Raw genomic sequence first — 25,803 nt, forward strand, 5'->3', positions numbered from 1 at the left:
TCTTCTTGTACAAGGAAAATCACATGACTGCCTCTGCTTCCCTTTTTGCTTTGGTCACCAGGAAGCTTATGGTCAAATGTGTGGCCCAATCAAAGATTTGTTTGGTCAGCAGTTTGGCCTTAGGGTCACTTGTTCATTTCGCCTCCTTTGTAAAACACACAATCCATTTAGAATGTGCGCTTTATTGTTGCCTTCTTATTGTTCACTCAACTCTTAACCGTTGCTTTATTTAGATGTTCCCTAATCCAGTGATGGAGTTAAGGCCAAATATTTATAGATAAATGAGTTAATGAAATCTATCCTTTCTGTCTCTGACATGTTAGCCAGGTTGGTGCAGGGGTTCAGCAAATCTTTCTCTTAATGAAGAGGTTCAGCTCATCCACTAACGTTCTATTGCATGTGACCTTTCCCAGGATGACATCTGGAGGTAGTCATCCAGATGTACTTCTTACCTTCTCTTTGGGACACCCAACTCATCAATACCACTATAGCCTGAATTAAGTGCACTTAAGTCAAGACGAGAGAGACCAATGTCAATGTTCCTGTTACAATGTCTCCTTTATAGTTTCTTCTTAAAACTTTCTGCCTGGCACCTCTTCCCTGTCCATAGTTCACCACCAGCCTGACATAGTACAGGGAGTCCTTCAAGGAGAGACTGAATCCAGCTCAGCCATTCACAACTGCACAATTTATACAATTATTGACTTCTGTGAACCTCTACCTTCTTGATTGGAGGAAAAGAACAGGGACTTTACCTTCTGCTATTTTGAGGATTCAATCAGAATCACACACAATAGGTTTATGTCTGCCTAGAGGATTTATCCAGTCATTCTCAGTTGAGTGACTATGGGGGAAGATGGATGAATGGACGATGGACAGATGAATGGATGAATGGATAAAAGGAAGATGCATGGAAAGCTGGGTGATGGTAGATAGATGAAGGGTCAAATGGATGGATAGATGGATGGATGGATGGATGGATGGGAAAATGGAGAATGGATAAATGGGCTTGATGGATAATCAATGGGTGAATGATAGGTACATAGAAAGATGAAGAAAGGGTAGATGAATAGCTAGTTAAATAGATGAATGGGAAATATGTAAGAGGATGAATGGACTATCAGCAGACAGACAGTAGATGAACAGATGGTGGACAAAAATGCAGAAGGATGATGGACAAACATAGAACAAGGCATAATCAGACAGGGAATGGCTTGTGTTCTGTGTGTTGTCTTGCCACAATGTGTCTTTACAGCAGCCCCCTTCCCTGAATACAGGGTTAGAACTCCCCACACACATACAGTGGGGGAAGTACCAGTCTGTTTCCTGGAGGTGTCTGGTTCTTTTCTAGGGTTGTGTCTATAGTTCATCAGAAAAACAGAGCCAGATACACACTCTACTCTGAAACAAGTTGTTTTACAGAATCATAATTTTAATCTTGTGTGCTTATACATGTGAGGATGCGAGTTACATGGTGACAGAGTGCAGAAGACACCCTCAAGTATCTGTCCCCAGCATTTAACCCAAGACAAAGTCTATTGTTCACTGTTGTGGACACCAAGACAGAGAGGCAAACTTCAAAAAATCTCCTGTCTCTGTCTCCCACCTTGCTGGATGAGTTACAGGCACACACTAGCAGGTGTGGCTTTCCACGGCTTCTGGGGATTCGAACTCAGGATGGCACACGTGTAGCAAACGCTTTACACACTGAGTCCTTTCCCTAGGCCCTACATCATTGAAAAAAAATTAAAAACTCATGTAGCAGAAAAACAGAAGGTGTACTCTGTGACCCCCGTGTCACAGTTAAAAATGTCATCCTGAAGTTCACATTACTGATCTCCATATGGGAGTCTCCTGCACAGCGAGAGAGAAGCATCCTGGCAACAAGGGCTGTCCCACTGTGAAGAGATAGCTGGGAGAGGCTCATGTGTTTTACAGAGTTGTTTGTCCTTGTCCTCGAGTCACGGGAGACAGAGGAAGTTGGTCAAAGGAGGAAGATTAAAATTCATAAAAAAAAAAAGGCCCAGAAAAGGGACCTGTTGTTCCTTGGGAAGGGTCCTCTTGATCACCAGCTTGTACGGAAGCTCTCGCTTCCTGTCTAAACTGCGGTACAATGACACAGCCACTCCCAGTGTTCTGGGACCTGAGACAGGACAAGCAGGCCCGAGGGATGCCCTGCGTGAGGACATCTGGGCGTGGGGTCAAATATCAAGCCGTCCGGGGTTACAAAGCAAGACTTGCAAAAGGAGACTTCGGTGTCCCCGAGAGGGCTGGATGATCTGAGGGTTTGGGCCCACGAGAAAGTAGCCAAAATTCACTCGGGGTGTCCGAGATAAACAGCAAGCTCAGAAGAGCGGCTGCTGGGGCAAGGGGGAGCCAAAGAGAGGCAAACAATAGCTGCACACCCGACCCAGAGAAGCCCTGCTAGGAAGGGAAAGAAAGAAGTGGTTGGGGAGATAGCTCAATGGTTAAAATATTTGCCCACAAGTCTGTGTGAGGACCTGAGTCTAATCCCCCAGCACGCATGTGAAAAGGCTCATGTTTGTATTTCTAACACTGGGAAAGAGGAGACAGGCATTCCTTGGGACCTACTGGTGAGCCAATCTAGACACATCGGAATGTTCCTGTCTCTAAAATGAAAGAGGTAGATGGAAACTGAGCATTGCCCTCTGACCCCAACACTCATGCACATGCATGTGCAGTCACATATGCTATCATACACATATATTCAGAAAGAAGGGGCTGAGGGGGAAGGGCGGGATAAGAGAGGGGAGGGCAAATTAGGCAGGAGAGTCAAATGCTTGGTACTGTGTAGGAACGGCCTGCCGCGGCTCACCCACACGCCTGGGACCAGGGAGGCTGCTGTTTCTAGATCAACTCCTGTCTCTAGCTTCCTGTTGTGTTTGGGTCATCAGATCTGGGCTGAACAGGAGAGTTGGGCAAAACCTGGGGACCTCAGTCCCAGGCCCATCCCCTTGGGGTCTTTAGAGAGTAGGCTCCAGCAGAGGACTTATTCCCATTGTTTTCTTCCCCGAGTCTGGTCCCCTCTGTGCTCAGCATACAAGCAACACTTTACAGTTGCAGGCCCCAGAGGGTTGTACTCCAGGGTACCCCACGGCGTCTCTGCTCCCCTCTCCTCCCATTCTTTGTCCCATCTCTTCATGGATTGCTCCTAAACAGCCTTCTGATCTCACCCTTTGGAGACAGAGCCCATCTGAAGCAGTGCTCACACTCGTAACCCTTGGCGCTGGTCCTCAGAATCTCTATGAGACTAGCTTCCAGGGCCCTCCACAGAGATGCAAGGCCTGTACATAGGGGTGATATTCGCATATGCCCTGTGCATGTCTGCCTCCCCCACAGGCCCAGAGCTGGGGCCAAGCAACATGGACTGAAACTTCTGAACTGTGAGCCATAATATACTTTCCCTTCTGTTAAGTTGGTTGCTCGGGCATATTGTCAGAGTATTGAAAAGTAACCACACATACTAAGCAAATTAAGGCTTTTCAGAGGCTTCAGAACTCTGAACCTAGAGGCCTCTCTTTAAAATTAATCTTCTTTCAATTAATCTGTTCTTGTTTGGATGCCTGGATATCAAAAACTGCCACCTGGGCTGGACGGCTGCATATGCTTAAAATAAGCTATATGTAACACATACAATATTAAAGAATCCTTGCATATACAAAGCAAAAGTCAAGGAACTGGAAAACATGGTAAATGAATGAAGGTATATGGCACATGGAATAGGAAAGTCCTGTGGGTCGAACCTGGAATGGTGGCTACCATGGGATAAAGTAGAAATGGGAGGGGCTGCTAACTGGAGCAGGGTTTCTTTGGGGGCTGATGGGAATATTCTGGAACTCAGAAAGTTGATGCTTGTAGGTTGAATGTAATAAGTGCCCTTGAATTTCTCACTGCTGAGTGATGGGTATATGGTCTATGCATTTTACGGAAATACAGAGAAGTAAGTAAAATCCATGTGAGATGCCCAGAGGTCACACTGACACCTTTATCTCCCACGGTGTCTTGCCCAACACATATGGTCACAGGAGTCAGCTCACCAGGTTTTATGGCACCTTGGTGAAACCCACTCCTGTGTTTGGTAATAAGGAATGCAGACCCTGACGTTCAACAACAGACAGGGTATGTCCTTAGACAAGACCCATGGTGATTGCTAAGAGCCTACAGTCTCCCTCCTCTGGAGAACAGGAGGAAGAAGGGGACAGGAAGCAGACGGGAAGGAAATCAATAATGCAAAGTCTCCTCCTACCCCCACGTTGGATGAGGAGCCCTCTCTGTTCCCCCATCCCCAGCTTTGCCAGGGATCTCAGTGTTTATACAGCTTGGCTGGCAAGCATGTTGGCAGGGGACACAAGGCCCTGCTGGGGCTCTGAGTCCGGCTCCATGAGGCCCGTTCCTATCTGCCCACATCCTCCTGCACTCCTGGCTGGATACAGGCAGGTCTGGGCCAGCGCAGGGTAGGAAAGACCTGGGGATCTTGGCCAATGCTGCTGTTTCCTTGGCCCGAGCATGTGATCTATTCTCAGTTGGGCCCCAGGCTGGCATGGCTGTCTCCTGGCCTGCTGGTTTCTCTGGGGATGTGTATTGTTTTGAGTTCAAGCTTTCAAAACACTCACCCTACAGCCGCAAAAGCGCCAAATTCATCTCGTGCCTTGTGTTTTGGTAAGGGTGTTTTAAAGTCTCGATTTGGGGTGTTGATTTTGTTTTAGACACGGTCTGTAGCTTCTATTGAAACGTGGTTGACTTAGAGCCGCGCAGCCCTGGCTGGGTTCCAGTTTGTGCCAATTCGTCTGCCTCAGCCTCCCAGGAGCTGGGATTACACAGTAAAGCCACTATACCCAGGGTGAGTGTCCTCTTGTCAAACCCTCCTCTACACCTGCCAGGAGAGACCCCTTAGCCAAAAGGTCATCACCCAGAATTTGTAGAGTAACTGGGAATAAGGGAGGTGTCGGAATATCCCAGGAAGATGGTCCAGGGAGTGCTGAGGTAGAAGGATGGACCAGCGACCTGAACAAGGGTCAGATGGGGCCAGGGAGAGCTCTAGAAGCTGATTGGCAAGGCGTGTCTGCTACTCACCAGCTGTGTGAGCTTGAGAAAGCTGCTAGACTTCTCTGTGCCTTGATTTCTTTGTGTGAAAAGTGGGTACAGCACCCATGTTCTCGTTCGGTGTTTCTGAGTTCAATGCAAGCAAAATTCCCTGCCGCACTATGTCTTATATCTCAATGAATATTAGCTATCGGCACTAGAAATACCTTCCATTCTCCTTGGGACTTCCATGCCCATGTTCAGAAAATAAGACCACGAGATCATTTCCAGGGAATCTAGTGTGGGAAGCCATATAATTGTGTGACATTATCGTTTAATGGCATTCTCTAATTGGTTCCTGGAGATGGGTACTGACTGCCACGGTCACCTCTACCGCAGTCCCAGCTTTCATCCGGCTTTCATCGGAAGCGAAGCCATGCAGGTGTTCTTGTGTACAGAGTTCCAGAATGAGAGGTCTGTTGTGTGTGTACTCAGCCTCTGAGAGGCTACTGGCTAAAGAGACCCTGTAGAGGCACACTCGGTCCTGCTGCCACATCCCTAAGCCTTATGACCTAAAACACACAACAAGGGACGGCATCCTGGTGTGTGAGCTGAGTCGTCACACAGGACCACTGCTCTCTTGAAATTTTAGTTACTTCTGAGCACAAGAACACACTTGTCCTGAGCCCTGGATGTGGGTAGTTGATCATTCCTGCATGTTGGTGTGACTCTCAAGGCTCACTGCCTTCCAAGTATGCACATGTGTATATACATGCATGTATGCTTGTACATCGCATATGTGTGTATGTAAGCAGTTAATATGTGCGAATGTAGACATGTATGAATGCACATGCATGTCCATGCACATGATCATATGCATACACACATTATTGTGTTTGTGTGCATGTGTGTGCGTATGTTCCTAGGTCCATTTAGTTGGGCCAGGGAGGGCTGCTTTTGCATTCTCTGTTACTGTGCCTAAAAGGATACCTCTGCTTGTACCCACTGCAGAAAAGCAGCCCAGCTTATGAGGAGCAGCAAACTGGTCGACCCACTCATGACACAGCCAACCCCGCAGCAGCAGCATGGGGGGAACGGAAGCAGTAGGCGCTGACTCATGAGAATCTCTCAGCATACAGCACAGGCAATGATTTCTCTCTGTCTTACTTTGGTGTCTCCTGCAGATGATGTATGAATCACCTTATTTACCTTTTCCCTCCAAACCTTCTCCTTTATTATTTTTAATAATGCCATGCCAGCTCTGAGGAGGTGTTTCCTTTGCAAAAGGGAAAAAAAAGTGGGGAAGGAAAGAAAATCATCCCCCAACTCTCCATCCTCATTACTGAGTGAACACGCTTTTTCTCTAGTCGTGTGGGAGGGAGGGGGCATAAACTGAGTCGGTTCTAGGGAAGCCTCGGATCTGAATATAAACAGTAATAAATTCAAGTCTTGATTCCAGGAAAGAGCAGATTCCCAGTAAAGTTCTCATCATCTTTAATGAGAATAAAAACGCTGCTGCACTGAACACTTTTTAATTTAAAAATAAAGAAGACTAAAGGACGCTGAGAGTCAGGACCGCTCTGCAGGCAGAGGCTTAAAATGTGCGTGTCCTGGGCTTCTGATGGCAGTCCTGGTACTTGTTCTGCATGGGTGCATGCCTGTGCATGGGTGTGCATGCACTGGCGAGCCTGCCACTGCCAGTCGGGCTGTGCTCAGCACTTGGCATTCTCTCATTCACCCAGCTGCAGAGTATACACCGTCCCCGTGAGATGGGTGTGTCCCAATCTAGAGTAGCTGAAATGAGTTTGAAGAGGTTCCTGAGCTACCTGGGGTTACACAGCTCCCTTCAGTGCCAGCACGGCCACCCCATCCTCCTTACCTCAAGCGCCTGATCATAAGTTCCAAATACCCTTCTAGGTCTGCATCCAGAAACATGACCTTGATTAGATGTGGCAAAAAAGCTGCAGACTGACTCACCTCAAGCCTGATCTGTTATGAATGCAGATCTTAGGGGACCGAGGGACTTGAGATGTGATCTCTCTAGCCTGTCACCAAATGTATAAATCTTTTCACTAGAGTCCCCTGTGCTAGACTCTTGGGATTATTGCCTGTGACAGGGAACTCACTACCTGTCAAGGGAACCTCTTCCAGACTCTCTCGGCTCCCTCAATGAGAGTGTCTGTTTTTGCCGTGGGACACAGATCCTGTCTGTGCTCTTGGATCTTGCTTTTCATACAGGCTTTCCTGTCCTTGAGAACTGACTTTCTGAACGGACCATCTTCTGACCCCTCATTGCTTCTCCCACAAGCTTTCTGGGATTGCTTTCTGGGCCATCTGTACCCAAGGTGTCAGGCTGTTGATCTCTGGCTGGAGAATGATGTTCCAGCTTCACTCTCTTGACCATGACTTGGACTTGAGGGATTTGTTCCTCAGCCCACAGAGTACTGAGTGTGCTGCATTAGTTACTTTTCTCGTGGTTGGAATAAAACACCCAAACAAAAGCAACCTGAAGGGAGGAGGGTTTATTTGGGGTACCCTTTGAGTTTGAGGGGTAACACCCATCGTGGAGCGGAGGTCATGATGACAGGAGTGATAGACGTAGTATCCACAGTAAGACAACAGTTTCCTTTCTCCTTTATCTTCAGTTCTGGAAGCTAGCACACACAAGAGTATCACAAGTAGGTGAGTGTTCTCATTTCAGTTCACCAGACCTAGAAACTTCCTCACAGATATGACCAAAGGCAATTCCCAGGTGGTCCTAGATCCCATCTAATTGAGAATTAACATTTGTCATCATACTATTGCATGGATGAGATGGGACAATCATTCCCAAGGTTGAAGGCATCTTGAGATTTAGAATCCAGAACCTTTTCCAGGTGTCCCATTAGGGGAACAGTAAGGACTTCCTTCATTCCTCACTGACCATCTGAGTTCCTTCTCCTAAGAAGAGCCTTGCACCTGGCAAATGAGGGCTTGTTCCTTCTAGGATCCTGAGATGAAGAGGATGTGTGATTTATAAAAACAACTGATTAATAGCTCCCCGATCATCCATATTTGAATATAAGGAAAATAACCGTGTAAACCCCATAAAAAAACAGATGTAACTAAGTCAGGTTTTGTGGCAGGAAAAAAAAATGTGGGTTTTCTTGTATTGATTTGATTCTTCCGGCTGATTGGGACAAATGCCTGTCTTCTCAGGAGGGTGCTGCAAAGGCCAGAGTCAAGGGCTGTCCGTGTGTGCCTGTCCTTTATATACTTATACGTCTAGGTGACTACAGATGTCCGATGGAAGGTTATGTTCTTTTACCCAAGCTGTCTACTCCCTGTGGCAAGGCTATGTCTGCACAGAGGCCTGTATCTCACCTTTTCTAGTAAGTACAAAGGCACCCAAAAGGACCTTCTTCAGTGTGTATGTGCATGTGTATGTGAGTGTGGTTGCACACACACACATGAGTGTGTAATCTTTCATTCTCACACTAGACTGTATATAACAGACCCCTACATGGAGCAATATTCCTTGTCCCAGGAATTTTTAGGAGGATGCTTGCTCTTGAAGATGTCTCAGCTTGGAAAGTTATCACCTTGAACCAAGTCGAGTACAGGTTGTAGAGTTCTGGGCTTTACAGCTTGATTCTGCTACTAGTCAGTTGTATGGTTCGGGGCATATTGGAAAACCTGAATATCGAGCTCCCTGACAGAAAAAATGAGAATACAAAAGGCAGTCAGCACCTCATAAGTATTACTAGGCTTTCGTTCAACCCCGAAGCCTTTCCCAGAGAATAGAAGTGTCCCGTGCAGCCCAGCTGCATTAGAAGTTTTCTGGCCATTGAAATGAATCTAGCAAGTGCTTGAGCAATGTTTATAAAGTCTCCTGTCTTGAAACATGAATCCAATCTGCCTTTTACTGACAAAAGAGCTCAGAAGAGTGACTTAATCGCCCTGTACCTCATGTGACCATCAACCTCATGAGCGCACTATAGGTATTCAATAAGTAAAGTCTTGAAAAATACTTAGCCTGTGCTGTGATTGAACGTGATATATCTTCCAAAGGCTCATGGGTTAAGTCTGGGTTCTCAGCGGAAAGGAGATTGGAGATGCATGTTCCTGTCCTCGGACTCCTCCTCCTTCTCCTCCACTCCCCTTCCCAGTTACCATGAGGATGAAGACTCTGCCCTGCCACCATGATGTCCTTGTCTAAGTATACATGACGTGCAGTCAAGGAACCATGAATTAACCTCCATGACACCATAAGCCAAAATAAGCACTTTAAATACTTCCCCGAGTTATTTTGTTCCAGGATTTTAAGGTCACGAACATAGCCTAGGACCTGCAGGATACCATCAAAATATACTATATGACTACCAGTCCGGTAGAGCTCATCCACCTCCATGGGACAGGCTGCTTCCCACACAACCAAGACAGCCTATGTGGGAAAACCTTGGTCATTACTGTCCTGCTGGAAGGCCCAGCCTGGTAAGAAGAATAATAAATCCTCATTGAATAAAATAATGGGATCAATAAAACATACCTTTTCCTTGCCCCTCACCAGGGAAGTGGAACATTTGATATTTGTTCTCAAATCTAGACACACCTATTTTCCCCAGTATGTTAGTGAGTTTAGTTTCTGAGATATTTAACAACTGTGTCCTTATAAACCACGGTCAGGCTTTCTGACCCGGTTCTTAGGACTTTTCACCTCATGAGGGGGAAAAAAAAGCCCTTCCATCTTGGTGAAGAAAGCAAATGTGCTCTCCTGGTGGCTTCATGGTGGTGTCACTAGGATGAGACCTTGAACACACAGTTTGTCACCTGGCATTACAGCACTGAGAGGGTGTTTCACACCTGGATGACTAGTCGACCTTGACTTGCTTGTGTGGGGTTTACAGATACGGTTGCACAAATAGTAGTTTTATACAGATACATTTTCCTAAAAAATAATGCAAAAATATTCCTAGCACAGGTGTAAATGCTATATCTACAGAATTTCTAAAGGGAGCCTTCTGAACTCCCGGTTGCAGGAAAAATGTTGATGAGAGGTTTGTTTTTTGTTTGTTTGTTTGCTTGCTTTTTTGTTTGTGTGTGTGTGTGTGTGTATGTGTGTGTGTGTGTGTGTGTGTGTGTGATATAGGCACAGCCATTTTCTCCCAGGAAGATGAGTGAGTACTCAGGTTCTAGTGGCCGATAAATCTGGTTTTGGAACTAAGATTTGGGGTTCTGGGAGATGACTCATAGCTGAAAGGTTTTTTTGCTACAAACAAAAGGGGTCCAGAATGTAGATCACCAGAACCCATGTAAATACCTGAGTTTAGACTTGGGAGCAGGAGGCAAGGGAATCTCCAGGGCAGACTAGCTAACTAAACTATCCATACCAGAGAGTCCTGGGTTTGATGGAGAGATTTTGCTTCAAAACTAAGGAGATGAGTGATTAAGAATGATTCCTGACAACTTGAGACACACATCCTCCTTAAATACGCATACATGCACACAAACACATCTGTACCCACACAAGGGAACATATGATCATTGCAGAGAGAGGGGGGGGGAGAAAGAGAGAGAGAGAGAGAGAGAGAGAGAGAGAGAGAGAGAGAGAGAGAGAGATTACTTTAAAAAAAATAATAACCAGCATTTGTAATTCCTCTGAAGATTCCATGACTTTTCCCACAAAGCAAATGTTGGCCCACAGGTCACATTTGGTCAACGATAGTTATGAATGCAGCCCAACACAAAAATCATAAACTCACTTAAAACATTATGAGATGTTTTGTGAAAAATTCCAGTAATACAAGATATTGAACTTCATACATGATAGAAAAATACTCTTAACACCAAGCATATTTTTTGTGTGTGTGGTGGTTGTTGTTGGTTGGTTGGTTGCCTGATTTGATTTAGGTGTTTTTTTTTTCATGGGTGGGTGGGGAGTTACTAATGGTGCAGTTCTCAAGCACAAATTTTGTAGTTGAGGTGTCTCAATACTGAAAGGTAGGGCATGTCTGACTATGCCTTGAGGGCTGGTCCTAGGGACTCATGAGTACCCCAGTTGTTCTTCACTGTCTGCATTTTGGCTATTTTGCCAATGCTGAGAACCAACTGCTTTGCCAGGTTAGACGTGCTTCGGTAATAGTCTGGCTTCTCCCCTGGTGGACCACACATTTGTGGTAGCCCTCTTCTGATATGCAAACCTCCCCTTCCTCTAGATTCTAGGGCCTAGATTGTTCTCTGCTTTCTCAATTGTTCTTTCCAATATTTGACTTTAATGAGAACAAAAGGTGCTCTTATACTGGCTGTGAATTGACAATGGCCAGTGACTTCCCCTTCCTAAGCCTCAACTCCCAGCTTTGAAAATGGAGCAGGACTCAGTTGACAGAGTGTTGGTCACACAAGCATGCCAACTTGAGTTTGGTCCCTGGTGCCCATGTAATAGCTGGGCACAGTGACAGAATTTCATTACTTGAGAAGAGGAGCAATTCAGTCAAATCTCTGAAACTCATGAGCATCAGGTTCAGTGAGACTTAATATTCAAAAATAAAGGTGGACCTGGGCTTGGGGAATTCATGTCTTTAATCCCAACCCATGGGAGGTAGAGACACTCAGATCAGTCTAACGTTCCGGGCTGCTCTGGTCTTCATAGTGAGTTCCAGGCCAGCCAAGGCTACACAATGAAACCCTGCTGCAAATGAGTGAATGAAATGAAGGAATGAATGAATAAGCAAACAAACTAATGACACCAAATGCTAAATATGGACTTCCGATTCCTACCTGCGTGTATTCATACACACACAGATACACACATGCCATCACATACAACACAACATCCACAAACTGAAGTTGAGAAGGGAACATGGAAAAGTACCTCTCTTCCACTTATGTTAGGACCGAATTAGAGGATGCGGGAGATGTCATGGCTTATCATGGAGGCCACGCCTAATACACAGTACCTGTTGTTCGTCACTATAGACATTGCCATTTATTTAGACTTCTGGTGTTGACCCTGACCCCTAGCCATTGTCTGTGATGGTGACTGGTGGCATTTGTCAAGACATTTTCAGTTCTGCTCCTCTCAGGCATGAGCCAAAATAGTCTCTTCTTCCTTATGTCTTTGGTCCCAGCAGTTTGAAGCTAATGAACACAGCTCAGAACTGGATCCACGAGACGTTTTCAGTACATATTAGCTTATAATGCTGAAGACACTTCAGCTCTTTCCTCACGTCCCCACCCATTTTATAAACATAGGGCCTCAGACATGCTAGGCCAGAGTTTTACTACGAACCTATACCCCCAGTCTTTTAGGGGACCTACATGCCCAGTCTTTTAGGGTTTTCCTTGAATGCAGTTGTACAAAGCTAGGTGGTGTTGAGACCCAGGAACCAAGAAGCCTCCCAAGGAATTTCCTCTCTGAACCTCCTAGTTTCTGTGAATGAAAGTTCCAGCTTTTCTCCTATAGACCCATGAAACACTGTGCTCCGCTTTAATTCACTGTCTGCTCTGGCCACTTGGCATCCACCAACCCCAGCAAGGTCTTTGTCTATTCCATTCCATTGCAGAACCCGAAACCACGAAAGGCTATTTTCTCCTCTTAGCACGCTGGCTCTGAGCCTACCTGAGGCCAGGTTTCTCCACAGGATGAAAATCACAGAGACCAACCACTTCCACTCGGTTCTGCCCTCAAATTGCCAAATGAGTGATGAAGCCCCATCACCCCAGCTACCTGGCAGGCTAAAGCAAAAAGATCATGAGTTCAAGGTCTCTCTGGGCTACAGAACGAGCTCAGGGTCACCTTGGAAACTCAATGAGACCCTGTCTCCAAAATAGAAAGTTAAAGAAGGTTGGGGACCTGCTTCAGGGGCAGAGTACTTGGTGGCAGCTAGCGGTGTGGGTTCTGTAGCCAGCTGGCATGGCTTTGACCCTGTGCCAACTCTGATCAACTGCCTCACTCTGGGAAAGTTTATGGCCTCTGGGTCCTCATCCATGCAATGGTGATAAAAGTATATTATAGCTTGGATATTTTTGTAACACACACACACACACACACACACACACACACACACAATTAAGAATCGTTTCCAAACCATAACCGGTGATTTCTAAGGCTTAGTTAATATTATTAACCATATTCATATATGAGCACTCTAAGTATTTAAAGGTTCTAAGTCTTCTATCCATAGAGTGAGATATAACAGTGATTATAACACCTTCTAGTTCATTCCTTCCAAAGTTCCTCATGCCTGTTATCTTGGTTGACTGTTACAGCGTCCATCTTGAGGCCACCATGATTCTCACCTTGAACACGTGAGGACAAGAGAAGTCCATTGCTTGCCTAGTGCCCCGCAGCACAGGCTAGCATCCCTAGATTTATGGGACCTAGATATAGCCATGTGACTTCCCTGGGAACATCAAAGACAGAGGCAGTCCCGTGAGATGAGGTCTAAAGCAAGCAGGCTTCGCATGTTTGCGCAAACACGGAGGCTAGATTAACCCTACTCGAGACAGAGAGAAAGCCTCTGGGTCTGCCACCTGCCTTAGCCAAACTGAATGCCAAGGAGAGCTACATTCAAGAGCCATGAGCCCCACCTTTGAGAACAAGGGTTCCTGCTGCTGTATCTGCTGCTTCTAAATGTTGTCTCACCCCCCTAATGTCTGCTGCAGCGCAAAACCCAGTTCCTTATCACCTGTCACCGCTAACAATCCACTGGCCTTGAGGGTCAAGGAGGGACTACCACTCTGGAGACCTGGCAAGAATCCAAGCCAGGCGACAGTGCTCCCGGGTGCCCAGATTTCCTGCTTGCGGTTTGCCCCGCTGTGATTGTGCTGGCTCACACTTCCTGTCCTAACCCTTGGGGCTCACGTGACTTGATGTTGAGTCCTTCTGGGACTGTGCTCACATCACAGGTGGGAAAAGATGCTGGTGTCCCGGGCCATCCTCACAGCCCTCCCATCCCAACCTGGCCTGCCAGGACAGTGCATTTTGCACGCTCCTTCTGTGTAGGCTGAGCTAAGGGGGAAGAGGCTCGGGAGGCCTGTGGGAGGTACCAGTCTCTCAGGCATGTGCACTTACATGGACAGGCCATTTGCAGGCCCTGATGCCCAGTTCAAAATCCTGCCCATCAGAAGGGGCAGGGCAAGGTGAAGGTGATGCCATGATGAGAAGGGTGATAAGAGTATATATTCCCTGGTGGGGCCTGGATAGCTCCCAGGCTTGACATGTTTCCAAAAGCTGCATTACTTGGGGTTCTGGCCATAAGGGTGACTCTCACAGTCAGACTCAGGCCACACTCTAAAGGACTTCCATCTTCCGGGGGAAAAGCTCAAGCTCTTTGGTAGCCCAGGATATACTTGAGTATCTAGCCTGACTCTCTTCACAAGTGTACATTCCATGTATCTTGCCATGCTGAGTGCTTCCCAGGTCTGAGAGCTACCCAGGCAGGCCACACTCTTCCTAAGCACAGTGGCATTGCCTTTACCTCATCCTGGCCCCTCTGGTGGGCGGGATTCTGGACTGGGCCTCAGGGTCTACAAATGGCTTCTCTTAGGCTCTCTGGTCAGTTTCTCCAACCCAGGGGCTACTCTGAGAACGAAGTGAGGACACAGGCCTTGACAACAGCAGACCTGGGATAAGCTCAGCCCTGATTGTGGGTAGTCCTGGGCCCTGCTCTCCCGCCCATTCCAGCTTACTTCCAGCCTTGATGTGAGCATATCACAGTCAGGTGCCTGGCTCACATGAAGATTACTCTTTGGCCTAAGGAACAAGGAGATTGCAATTGAAGAATGACCACAGTGTGCCTGGGACCCTGCTAAGCACCTCACCTACTGATCCCATTGCATCCTTGCAGGGTTCCGAGGAAGCAAGAGCTGCGACCTTTGTCATAGTTTAGATAAATAAGTGGAAGCTCAGAGTTTAAATATTTAGCCAACATCACTCTATCTGACACACAGGAGCCTCACTCTGGAGAGTTCACCTTTAACCCCTGAAGTTTGTTTCCCTCTAGGACTCAATGAAACGATGAACTGAAAGCCACAATACTGGAAAGTGCTAACACTTGGCCCGGGGGCTTGAGAAATGTGGACTTCCAGAGGGGTCTCCTTGTGCTCAAGTGAGGGTACAACCGGAGCCCAGGCTCCACAGACACCTTCCCTGTTTGCTTCTTGTTAATAAAATCATAAAATATCATTGGCTTTTAATGGGACCCCATGGGGGTTAATTACACGGTGGAGAACAGTCTTTGAGCTTAAACACTGTGGGTTTAATAGATGAACCTTCAGAGAAAAATATATAGCACATTGATCTTTAAAAAGGAAAAGTAAAGATCCCCAATGTAGATGAGGAAGGAAAAAGTCTGCACTCAGCATTTAGCCCACCATTAGTCCTCAGCAAACATTTCCTACAGGATCTCTGGGTTCTTCCTGTTAGGGACTCTGGAATTCCAGTCAGAGCAGCTTCCCCACCACCCTGAACCAGACCCTCCTCCCTTCAGAATCTCCCAGAAAGAAAAAATAATATGGCCATCTTCTCATTCCTGGCAATCTTTCACCAACGGCCACCCACACTATGCAGGCATTGGCCAATGTTCCAGTACAAGAACCTCCAATGGAGGAGCTGGGAAGATAGCTTCGTTGCTAATGCGATTGCCAGCAAGCATGAGAACCCGAGTTTGAAACCCAGCACCCGTATGAAAAGCTGGCTATGGTGAGTGTGCTTGTAATTCCAGTGCTGGGGAGGCAGAGAACGGAGGATCCCCGGGGCTTGCTGGCCAGCCATCTTAGGAGAATTAGTGAGTTTTAGGCTACCGAGAGACCTTGTCTAAAAAATAAGGCCGATGGCTACAAAGATTATTACCAAAGATTTTTTTCGTTCCAGCATCCACAAGCTTGGATTCCACAATCTCTTTAGCAGTTAAACCTTATCTTTCCAACTTCTTCATTGCAAATTCTTGTACTGGGAAGATTGCCAACTCGTACACAGACACATGGATATACATGTACCCACATATATGCACCTCCCTCTAACAAACATATGTGCACCTATCCACACACAGACAGACAGACAGATGGGAAAAAAAAAGAACCGGTAAAACTTATGACTCTAAGACTCAGTTTCCCAGATACTATAATAGAGATAATATCACTTATTTTAGCAGAAGAGTTCATTTCAGAGAGTTACAAAATAGAGTAAGACAGCAGCCAACGGTTCTCCTTGCTTTGTTTGTGGGAGGAAAAGACACTGCAGGCAATTTATTAAATAGATCTCTATTTCACAACCCTGTGTGAGAGATGTTAGTCCTGTCACCTCCGTTTTCCACAAACAGTGCCGAGCTCTGGGGACATAAATGTTCCAGTCCCCTACAGTGGTAGAAAGAGCTGCGGAAAACGGCATTTACAAGGAAGTAGAATCTGTGGGGAAGATGCTACATCCCCATGCAGAGAGCCCGAGGGTTGCCTAGTGGGCGAGAAAAAACATATGAGACTCAGGGAAGTTAGGGACACAGCTCAAGAACAGAAGCTGGTTAAATACAGAGCCCAGAGGAAGAGCAAGGTAGTTTCTGCCCCGTGCCTCTGACCCTCCAAGGTTCTAGAGCTGCCTGTTCTGCTGAATCATCAGGCTCTCAGCTCCCTAGCATAGAAGCCAGAACTGTGAAGAGGAGTCTCAACTGAGTGTTTATGTTGGCTTGACCTGTGGACAATTCTGTCGGGGGCAGGGGATTGCTTTAACTAAATTAGCTGATGTGGGGGGACCCAGTCCGCTGTGGGCAACACCATTCCCTGGACAGGGCTTCCTGAACCATGCAAGAGGGGAGAAAGCTTGCTGGGCGCAAGCAAAGAGCACGTGACCATTCACTTCTGTCTGCCAACGATGCGATTGGTGTACATAGCTGTCTCAAACCCCTGCCACAGAAACTGCCCCATAGCGATGTACCATAAGCTGAAACTGTTGGACGAAATAAACCCCTTTCTCCCCCGAGGTGCTTTTAGGTGGGGTACTTTGTCACAGCATCAGAAATGGAGCTAGGACAATCCCTGTAGACCCTACGTTGAGTTATCCCAGAAGAAAGGAATGAGCCTGCCAAGGGTGAATGAAGCCACTTCCTGCACACGCCTCGAGAGGGGCAGATATAGAGCAGCCTCTAACCACACACCCTGTGGGAGGAACCATGACCCAGAAGAATAACAAAACTCTAATAAACGGAAGCAGTCTGGTAGATACAGTGACTCTCTCGTGCCTGGTACAGGGTGGGGCATCAACAAGCATTTGGGCATTGTTCCTTGGAAGTTCAGAGTCAAACCACAAAGTCAGGCGCACACAGTTCACGCTCATGTGTCTAAAGCCACACTGAGGTGTGCGCTGTGTGCATGACACCGGCTAAGAACTCTAGGAATGGAGACGGGCCTGGGGTTGTACTGGAGACGCCTCTTGGATGGAGATCAGTTGCAGGGCTTACATGCTGGGGTTGTGGGCAAAGGTCATTTCATACAGCCGTATGCTATCACACAGGCCGGGCTTGACTAAGGTCCTACATGGCCTGTGCTTCTTGAAGCCACTTGCTTCATGAATACCACACAGCTGGGGGAATCTGAGCAGAGCCATAACCCTGTGGGGATTGTGTTTGGATTTCCAAATTCCAAAATGTGAGATGAGACGTCTTCTGCCTCCACATCTTCCCCAGTCCAGGAATAAGGTCAGAATCACAGGGAAAGAACGCTAAGGGTATGCTGGATAGTAACAGCATGGGGATTGTCAACAACGTGCTGACTGAACGACACATCTCTCCCGCCATCAAGTCAGTTCTCTGATCACCTTGGGTTCATTTTGACCCACGGAACGTGATGGCTTAATGGTGGATATTGTTACAGCGTTCATTAGAGCCCAGAACTTGTTCTGTGTGGCACCCGAGGTGGCATCTCCTTCTCCTTGCCTCTATTTCTCTCACTCTGGAGACAGAGGTCTACAAAAGACTTTCCTCTACACAAGACCAGACTGAATTACAGAGAGGATGATTCTGTGTCTGTGGAAATCTGGAAAGAACATTCACATCTATTGGTTGTTGCAGTTTTCACAGCAGGAGTTTACCCATACATCCATTCATTCGAGAAGATTTACTACCAAATGTGTGCTATGGCCAGACACTTGGCGTCGAGAGACAACTCAAGTGGGATCTAAGTACTATTGAGAGGTTGGTGATGGTTTTTTAGTTATCCCCGGGACCTTAAAGAAAATTGGTTTCAGTACCCCTTGGATTCCTAAATACTTAGATGCTGTTGTCCCTACATAAAATGGTACTGTATTTCCAGAGAACCTGTACACATTCTCTGATGTATTTAAAATCATCTGTGCCTTACCGAATGCAAAGTCAGTGGCACATGAATGGCTGTTCCACTGTGCTGTTGAAGGAGTAATGATGAGGAAAGGGTCTGTGAATGCCCAGTACAGATACAATCATCTTTCTCCCATTGTCAGTCATCATCATCATCATCATCATCATCATCACCATCATCAGCATCAACCATCATTATGGTTACTATTTTATCCACAGTTGATAGAAACTGGGACCATCTAGGAAGTCTGATGTAAGTAAAGAATCACAAGGTAAGGTGAGCCGTTTGCACCAGAGGTGACAAGGATGGAGTACCGCAGGCTTCACTGTATAGGAGGAAGAGAGATTACATAACTCAGGCAAGGTCCAAGGTCACGGAACCATCCTGTAGTGAGGCCCACGAAGTCATGAAACCAGTCAGCCATGTGATTCACTCTGGGAAGGGCTTTGAAGAGTGTTTTAAGGTTTACTTTTGTCTGACATGGCTAATACAGTTGTGAGGGTCCTGGGACACTCAACATGCAACGACACCAGACTACATGGTCCATATATGCCTGCGTGTCTCCTGGAGCTAGCAGCCCCTCCCCTGGCTCTCAGTCCCGCTCAGGCCCTGGAGGTTTGGGGAATCCTGAAAGGCACTCCCTGACTGCCAGCTGTGCTGGTCAGCATCCTCCATTATTGTTTGTTTGTTTGTTTTATTTTGTTTTTCTCTCTTCTACAAACCCTCTGATCTCCACTCAGGTCAGTTTCCATGGGCAAGCAGGAAGCTTAAGCCTAGAAGGCGATCTAAACTGTCTTACCCCTTCAGCAAGGGACTTAATTTGCTGCCTTTGCTGGGGGCTCGGCTGTACCCTTTTGCTGGGATTTGCCGCCCCTCTCTCATAAGGATTACACCTTCCTCTGGGATTGGCTCGCTTTTTTAGATGGGGATTTATTTGAGATTGGCAAATGAAATATATCTAGCCATTAGCCTGTTGCCATTATTCCTGTCTGGTCAGCTAAATGCTCAGCTCAGCTGGGCATCCCGAGAGGTCCCAGTGACCATCTCTCATTCACTCACGTTCTGGCTATTTCAGCAACAGCAGGATGGCAGGGGCATGAAGCCTTCCTGTGCCCCCACCATTGCTCCTACTTGGATGACAGGCTTTGTTTTGTTCTCTATTGTTTTGTTTCAGATTCTGACTTCCTTGACAATTGAATGCTCTCAGACACTTCGAGAAAAAAAAACAAAAAAAAAACCACCTTATTTTCCATTGACTAAATCTGGAAATCATTCTGTGATCATCCAGCAAGAGGATATGTCATTTCTTGCTTTCCCCCGATTCTTTATCCCATTGGATATGGGAATTAGATCAGATTAAGTTCTTAGGCAGTATCAACTTTTGGGGTGGGCAGATCCTGCACCCGCCCAGCCATGTGAGGACTTCGCGGCTATCTGCTTAAACGGAAGACAACCTGGTGGCCGCGCACACAGATAGAGCCACCGGGGTCGGCTTTAAGTAGAACAGCATCAGGTTCCTCGGAGGTGACAGTTTCCAAGTGCGAGCAAAACTGTGTAATAAGATTTTAAAAATTGGACCCATTCTTAGTTTCCTAGCTCCCCGGCCAGTGACAAAATATGCCATTAGTGGCCACAGCGTGATTCTGAAAATATACCTTCCTTACGATTTAACGCTTTTTTTTTTCCCTGTGAGCTAAAAATTACAAAGCCCCGGATTTCATTGCTCTTGCCATCTATTCTTTTCCCCTGACTTCCTGTTTTCATGAAATTTTAATCAGGCACTTAAAATAAATAGCTATGCAGAGCTTTGCCGCCTCCTCCAGTAGTGGATGGATGCTTGGGGTAAAGTGATAGTTTAGGACCTTAAGAACAGTGAGCAGGACAGAAATTAAAACATGGCCAGGTCTGTGGCCACAAACCCGGAGTGGGCAGAGTGGTCCTCCAAGAGCCAACAGACGTCTAATATATTGGTTTTGTGTTTTGTGTGTTTTGGTTTTTTTCTCCTCCTTTTACTATTTACAGCAATTTAATCGACTCGAAAGACAAGCAAAATAAAACACAATTAAAGTACATACATTATTCCACGTATAGAAAGATTAAAAGGATGAAGACATGGTGACCTTCTCAAATCCCTTTAAAGTTGAACTATGGACCCTTCGGTGGGGGGAATGCTCCTTCGACTGCAGGTGCTTCGTGATATGTGTTCTGACTTTCTTCATTTAAGCAGAAAGATGCTCAATTTTGAAAAAAAAAAGACTGAGATTATTTTTTCTATTTCTACCTTCTAGAATGGTCACATCTGTAAATAACTTTCTAAAAAAATTTTCAGGTATGGTTCATAAAAATTCCATTATATATAAGGATGAGGGGCCTTTCTAGTAATGTTTTCTGATTTCATGCACTAGGAAAAAAAAGAACAGGTCTAGAGGAAGAATGTGGCTGCCCACGTTCATACTCTGCATAGTTCTGGAATCCTTCAAGAAGATTCTTAGAGACCCTTGAGGAAAGCAGCAGTCTTGCTTTGAACTGCCTTACTGTTGGGCGACTAAGTCTGGTCAGCAAGAGGCTCTTAATTCATTGATAATGATTTATAAAATTTAAATTAAATGAAAAGGTGTGCGAGGTAAGAACCTGCAGTCATACTGCATCTTGTTTTTGTCTCTGTTGCCTTGAATGTGTGTGGATTTATACTTTGATTATCTATAGATGCTATGCCCAGTTTCATCTCCATGACTCCGGAAGGTAAATAATTTATTTTAAATATTACATAATAGTACTGGTAAATTAGCAGAGAACTGGTAAAGGCTGTGCAGCTGGCCGCCACTGTATGCGTGCACACACACACACACACACACACACACACACAGAGAGAGAGAGAGAGAGAGAGAGAGAGAGAGAGAGAGAGAGAGGGAGGGAGCCAGACAGACAGATAGACTGACAGAGACAGATTGAGATTTAAGGACTCTTAATTTACAGTATTTGCCTGTGGTGTATGTATTCCTGGTATTGGCAATTTAAAGAAGCTATGATGTCATCAAACGTGGCTTGGAAGGGCCACACCTGACACTTGTGCATGCACAAATACAAGCATAGTATCTAAGGTACTGATGTGTTTAAAGTTGGAACTTCTGTGGCACTTTAGAAACAAAAGTGATCTGATCTTAAGTTTTCATGATTTGACTTCCCGGGACAGCTTTGCCTAATGACAACCTCCAAATTCTCAGAAAATTCACCAGTAGGTCGTTACGAACCAGGACAAGTTAACCCCAGTGCCATGGTGATCCTGGCTTTAAAGAGCAGCTCAGTTGGAATAAGTCAGTGAGTGAATGACTTAGTGAACTTGCCTTTCTTTCCTTTCCTTCCTTCTTCTCTCTCCTTTCACCTTTCAAAAAGAGTCATTTTAATTATTTTATTATTTGTGTGTGTGTGTGTGTAAGAGAGAGAGAGAGAGAGAGAGAGAGAGAGAGAGAGAGAGAGCATGTGTGCGTGTGCATCACATGCATTCAGGTAGTGGCCACAGAGGCCAGAGAAGACATTAGATAACCTGGAACTAGAGTTATAGGAAGTTATGCGCTGTCTAATGTGGGTGCGGGAAATTGAGCCTTGGTCCTCTTGTCAGAGTAGCAAGCCCTTTAACACCGAGCCATCTCTCTAACACCATCCTTTCACAGTTTTTATAGAGAGTCTCACTCTTTGGTTTTCTCTAAGCCGGCCTTTTATCTTTGTCGAGAGGACTTAAGTAACGTTGAGAGTGGAGGGATGAACTTCCCAAACAAAAGGAGCCGTTCAGCTGCTCAGCATCCTCGGCTGGCCGAGTTTAGCTTTATTTCCCTTTCCTGCAGGTGCAGGGGAGAGTTCTGCTAAAGGAAAGGAAGAGGGCAGAATCCCCACCCAGTTCATTTTCTAATGCCAACACTTAGTGACCTCATAGGACGGGCTGTCTGGAATGTTCCTGTCCAGATGGGTCCAATCCTTTGGTCGCTGCCATTGGTGGCATCTTTCAGAGAAGCTGGCGGGCTGGGAGTCTGTAAGAAACCCCCGAGTTTGGAGAACACTGTGAAGCGTGTTGGAGGAGCTGCCTGAGGGGGTCTCTCTCGTAAGATGGTGCTGGTAACACATCGTTTTGAGACCAATAGAGTAGAAGGCAAGAGCTTTGAAACTGAAATGAAATCTGAGCCTCCAGAACAAGTTGCCAGGGATCTCATATCCAAACAGTGTTCTCTGCCCCCTTTAATTCCTTGGCCAGGTTCAACTCCAAGCTCCCAGCAGTGTTTGCCCCTTCCCTTGGGTGATTCCACTGAGCAGTGGTCTGATTTTCTGGCATGGCGTGCCTGGAGAAGGAAGCCAAGCTGCTGCGGTTGGATGCTTCTCGCTTCTGTGAACCACCCACACGATCAACAGAGGCTGTCCCAGTGGCCGGGAAATCATCTTGCTTTTGGCAGAAAACAACAGCAAACAAACAAAAAACACCAACAAAAAAACCTTACCGCTTGGGTAGGAACTCAGCAAAACCTTCCAAGTTAAGCAAAACTGAGCAAAGCGGGGCTCTCTCTGCATACTGAAATCTATATTCGGCATGTAGGTTCTTGGCAGAGCTGCAGCTGGGTTTGGCTTTGGGTAATGGCAAACTGTATCTCAAATAGCCTGTTCTAATAAAACACAGTTTGACTTAAGGCTTCGAGATATCAATTTGAAGGTAGGAAAAAGAAAAAGGGACGCTAGCCGAGAGCCTGCGACTCTGTCAGAGTTCTGGACGGACAGAGATGTTTCTGAACAGTATTGATAGAAAGATCCCAGGTTCTGAAACTGAAAATGGCTGCTTTTGGTTTCTCCATTTTCAGCCACTAATTCTCAGAGATGTGGGGATTTCTCTGAGTCGCCTGTTTTGCATTGTACGGTCTCCCCCAGCTCTGCTGAATAGCCTTGGGGAAATCGAGCCATCAGGGCTTCCTAAATCTGTTTTTACCTGTCTTTCTAATGAGCCACCCCAAGTTCCACCCCCAGTTGAAGGTAGAACTCCAAGGACTCAGGGGATGACTCCATCATGCGCGCCCCAAGGCGGGCAAACTAGAAACTGGCTGGAAAGGCTTGGTCTAGAATCAGAGATTCCAAGCTCCAGCTGAACTCTCATATCTTAGCGCCACCTTCCCCTGGGAAAATGCAGGTAGGCGCTTTTAAACTCAGATATAGCTGAGTTTGAACCAGTGGCTACGGCTCCCTGGTTGAAAACTGGCAAAGAGCTGCCCCGAACCTCACTTCTCTTAAGCATTAATATGCAGACAGACAAACAGAGATAGAAAACATTAGCTAGAAAGAAAAGAAAGAAGTTCCCCCACGGTGGAAAATTCCGGGAAATAGACTCCTTGGCCCATTTTAGCAACTTCTTGTGAGTCTGTAATTATTCCCAAATCAATGTTTTTTAAAAAAGCATTTGTAGTAATAACTATGATAATTGAATAATCTCTCAGAGGGTGTGCTGTAAAGGTTAAATGGAGGAAAATCTGTATAAGCATCTAGCGGAGGGCTGACATTTGAAGAATATTGGCTGAAGGCATTGATGGGGGCATGGAGTCTAAGTACTGGTAAATGCTGTTTTAAGTTAATTTCAGACTAGGGATGATGAACATTGTGTTCTCTGAGCACCAAGAGAAATACTTTTCTCTTATAGAACTAGAGCCAATCAAAGAAGCCCCAGATGGCAGCCTCAAGTGGGACCCACCCAAGTTCATAATGACACGCATTGATGGAGTGCCCAACCTTTAAGACACCTCGAAATGTTTTGTTTTAAAGTTCTTTCAATCTTCGTGTTTCTTCTAGCTGGAGAACGCATCTCAAGACTCACATGTCTCACATAAGACAACTGAGACAGGAAAAATGCATGTGCTGGGGAGGCTGTGCAGGTGAAGACTGGAGTCTGGAGCTCCAGAACCCACACAATAGAGAGGCAGGCACGGAAGCCTGTCGTTGTAGTTCTTGAGAGACTCAGGTAGGGAATCTCAGGATGAGCTGGCTAGCCAGAGAAGTCAAAGCAGTGAGCTCCAGGCTCATCAAGAGACCCGTGTCAGCCAAACAAGCAGAAAGTGAGTGAGGAAGAAACCCAACGCCAACATCTGGTCTCTACATACATACACACGCACAAACACACATATACACATACATGCATAGCATACACCATATACATGCAAAAAGAGAAATCAAAGGAAGAACAGTGTATTTCCAGAGAACTTATATGTAATAAAGCCCCCAGAGACCCACGCTCATCTACAGTCTACACTACCTCAGGGCCTTCTCCACTGTCTTTCCCCATCTCACTGGGGGCCTGGAAAGGCAACTTCTGGCTCAGAGCCCCACACTCAGCCACCAGTAATGGCACATCCCTCTAACCCAGATGCTCATGAGGCTGCATCAGAACAAGTTAGAGGCACATAGAAATATCCTATCTCGGAACCAAAAAAACAAAAAAATGTACAACATAGAGCTTAAGGGAGTGAAAAGAAACACATGTGATTACAGGTAGAGCTTCCCTTAGCTAAAACACTCAAACCGGAGGCAACTTGGTGCTTTTCTTTTGTTTTCTTTTTCTTTTTCTTTTAAGCCCTGATCACCAAGTATTTGAGAACAGGATCCATGTCTAATCTGCAAATTAATTTGTATCTCATATGTACAAAACAATCAATTTAAGGCACTATGTTTAATGTGCCTGTGTTTTCACTATAACCGACCATTTCATGAGGTCCTCTACAAATTTTATATGGGTAATACTGTCTCATTAAAAAAAATCTGGGTTGTGGAGCTATTTTGATATTTATATTAGAGTTATATACAGCTTCTGATGGGAAATGCTGGTACCTCATTTTTTTTTATTATTTTTCTTTTAAGACAGAATCTTTCTGCTTTCTGGATCACCTCAAACTCACTAGGCATGTGGAGATGACCTTGGACTTCTGATCCTCCTGTCTTTGTGTCTTGAGTTCATGTTCAAGGCTTAGCCTAAAAAAGCACTGCTTTTTGGTTTACACAATATGAGGTCATCAGAGTAGGGCTGAGATTATTCTCAAAACTCCTTCTGTCAAAGGCCAGGATGATAGGTGTGCACCCCATGCCTGTTTGAGGCAGTGCTGACGACTCTGTCCATGGCCTTGCACACACTATATGAGTACTCTTTCAACTGAGGCATACCTATAGGTCATACATCTTATTATGAAAAAAAAAACTTAAAGTTTTGTGTCTAACGCACAGAGAGTAAGTTTGATGGGGGAAAAAAAAAGGTCAGGGTAAAATATTTAAGAATACTTTAATCCTATAAAGTGTGTTTCATTGTACCCAGAAACAGAAGTAGACTTACTTACATAGCAGAAATAGGTAAAGCAAAAGGGACCCAAATGTGTCTCCAGGTTTTTCTAGTGGCTGCTACAGTGAGTGTCTGCTGCTTCTGTTCTAATTCTCTGAGTTTTG

General features: G+C 45.8%; 1 protein-coding gene across 1 annotated transcript in view; it reads right to left on the bottom strand.

The window, feature by feature from the left end:
* Positions 1 to 25,803, bottom strand: part of Maf (MAF bZIP transcription factor) — a 349,963-nt gene that overhangs the window by 263,139 nt on the left and 61,021 nt on the right. The gene's annotated exons all lie outside the window — the stretch shown is intronic.

Source organism: Myodes glareolus, chromosome 22 (assembly GCF_982192425.1).
Source record: "Myodes glareolus chromosome 22, mMyoGla1.1, whole genome shotgun sequence".
Taxonomy (NCBI): domain Eukaryota; kingdom Metazoa; phylum Chordata; class Mammalia; order Rodentia; family Cricetidae; genus Myodes; species Myodes glareolus.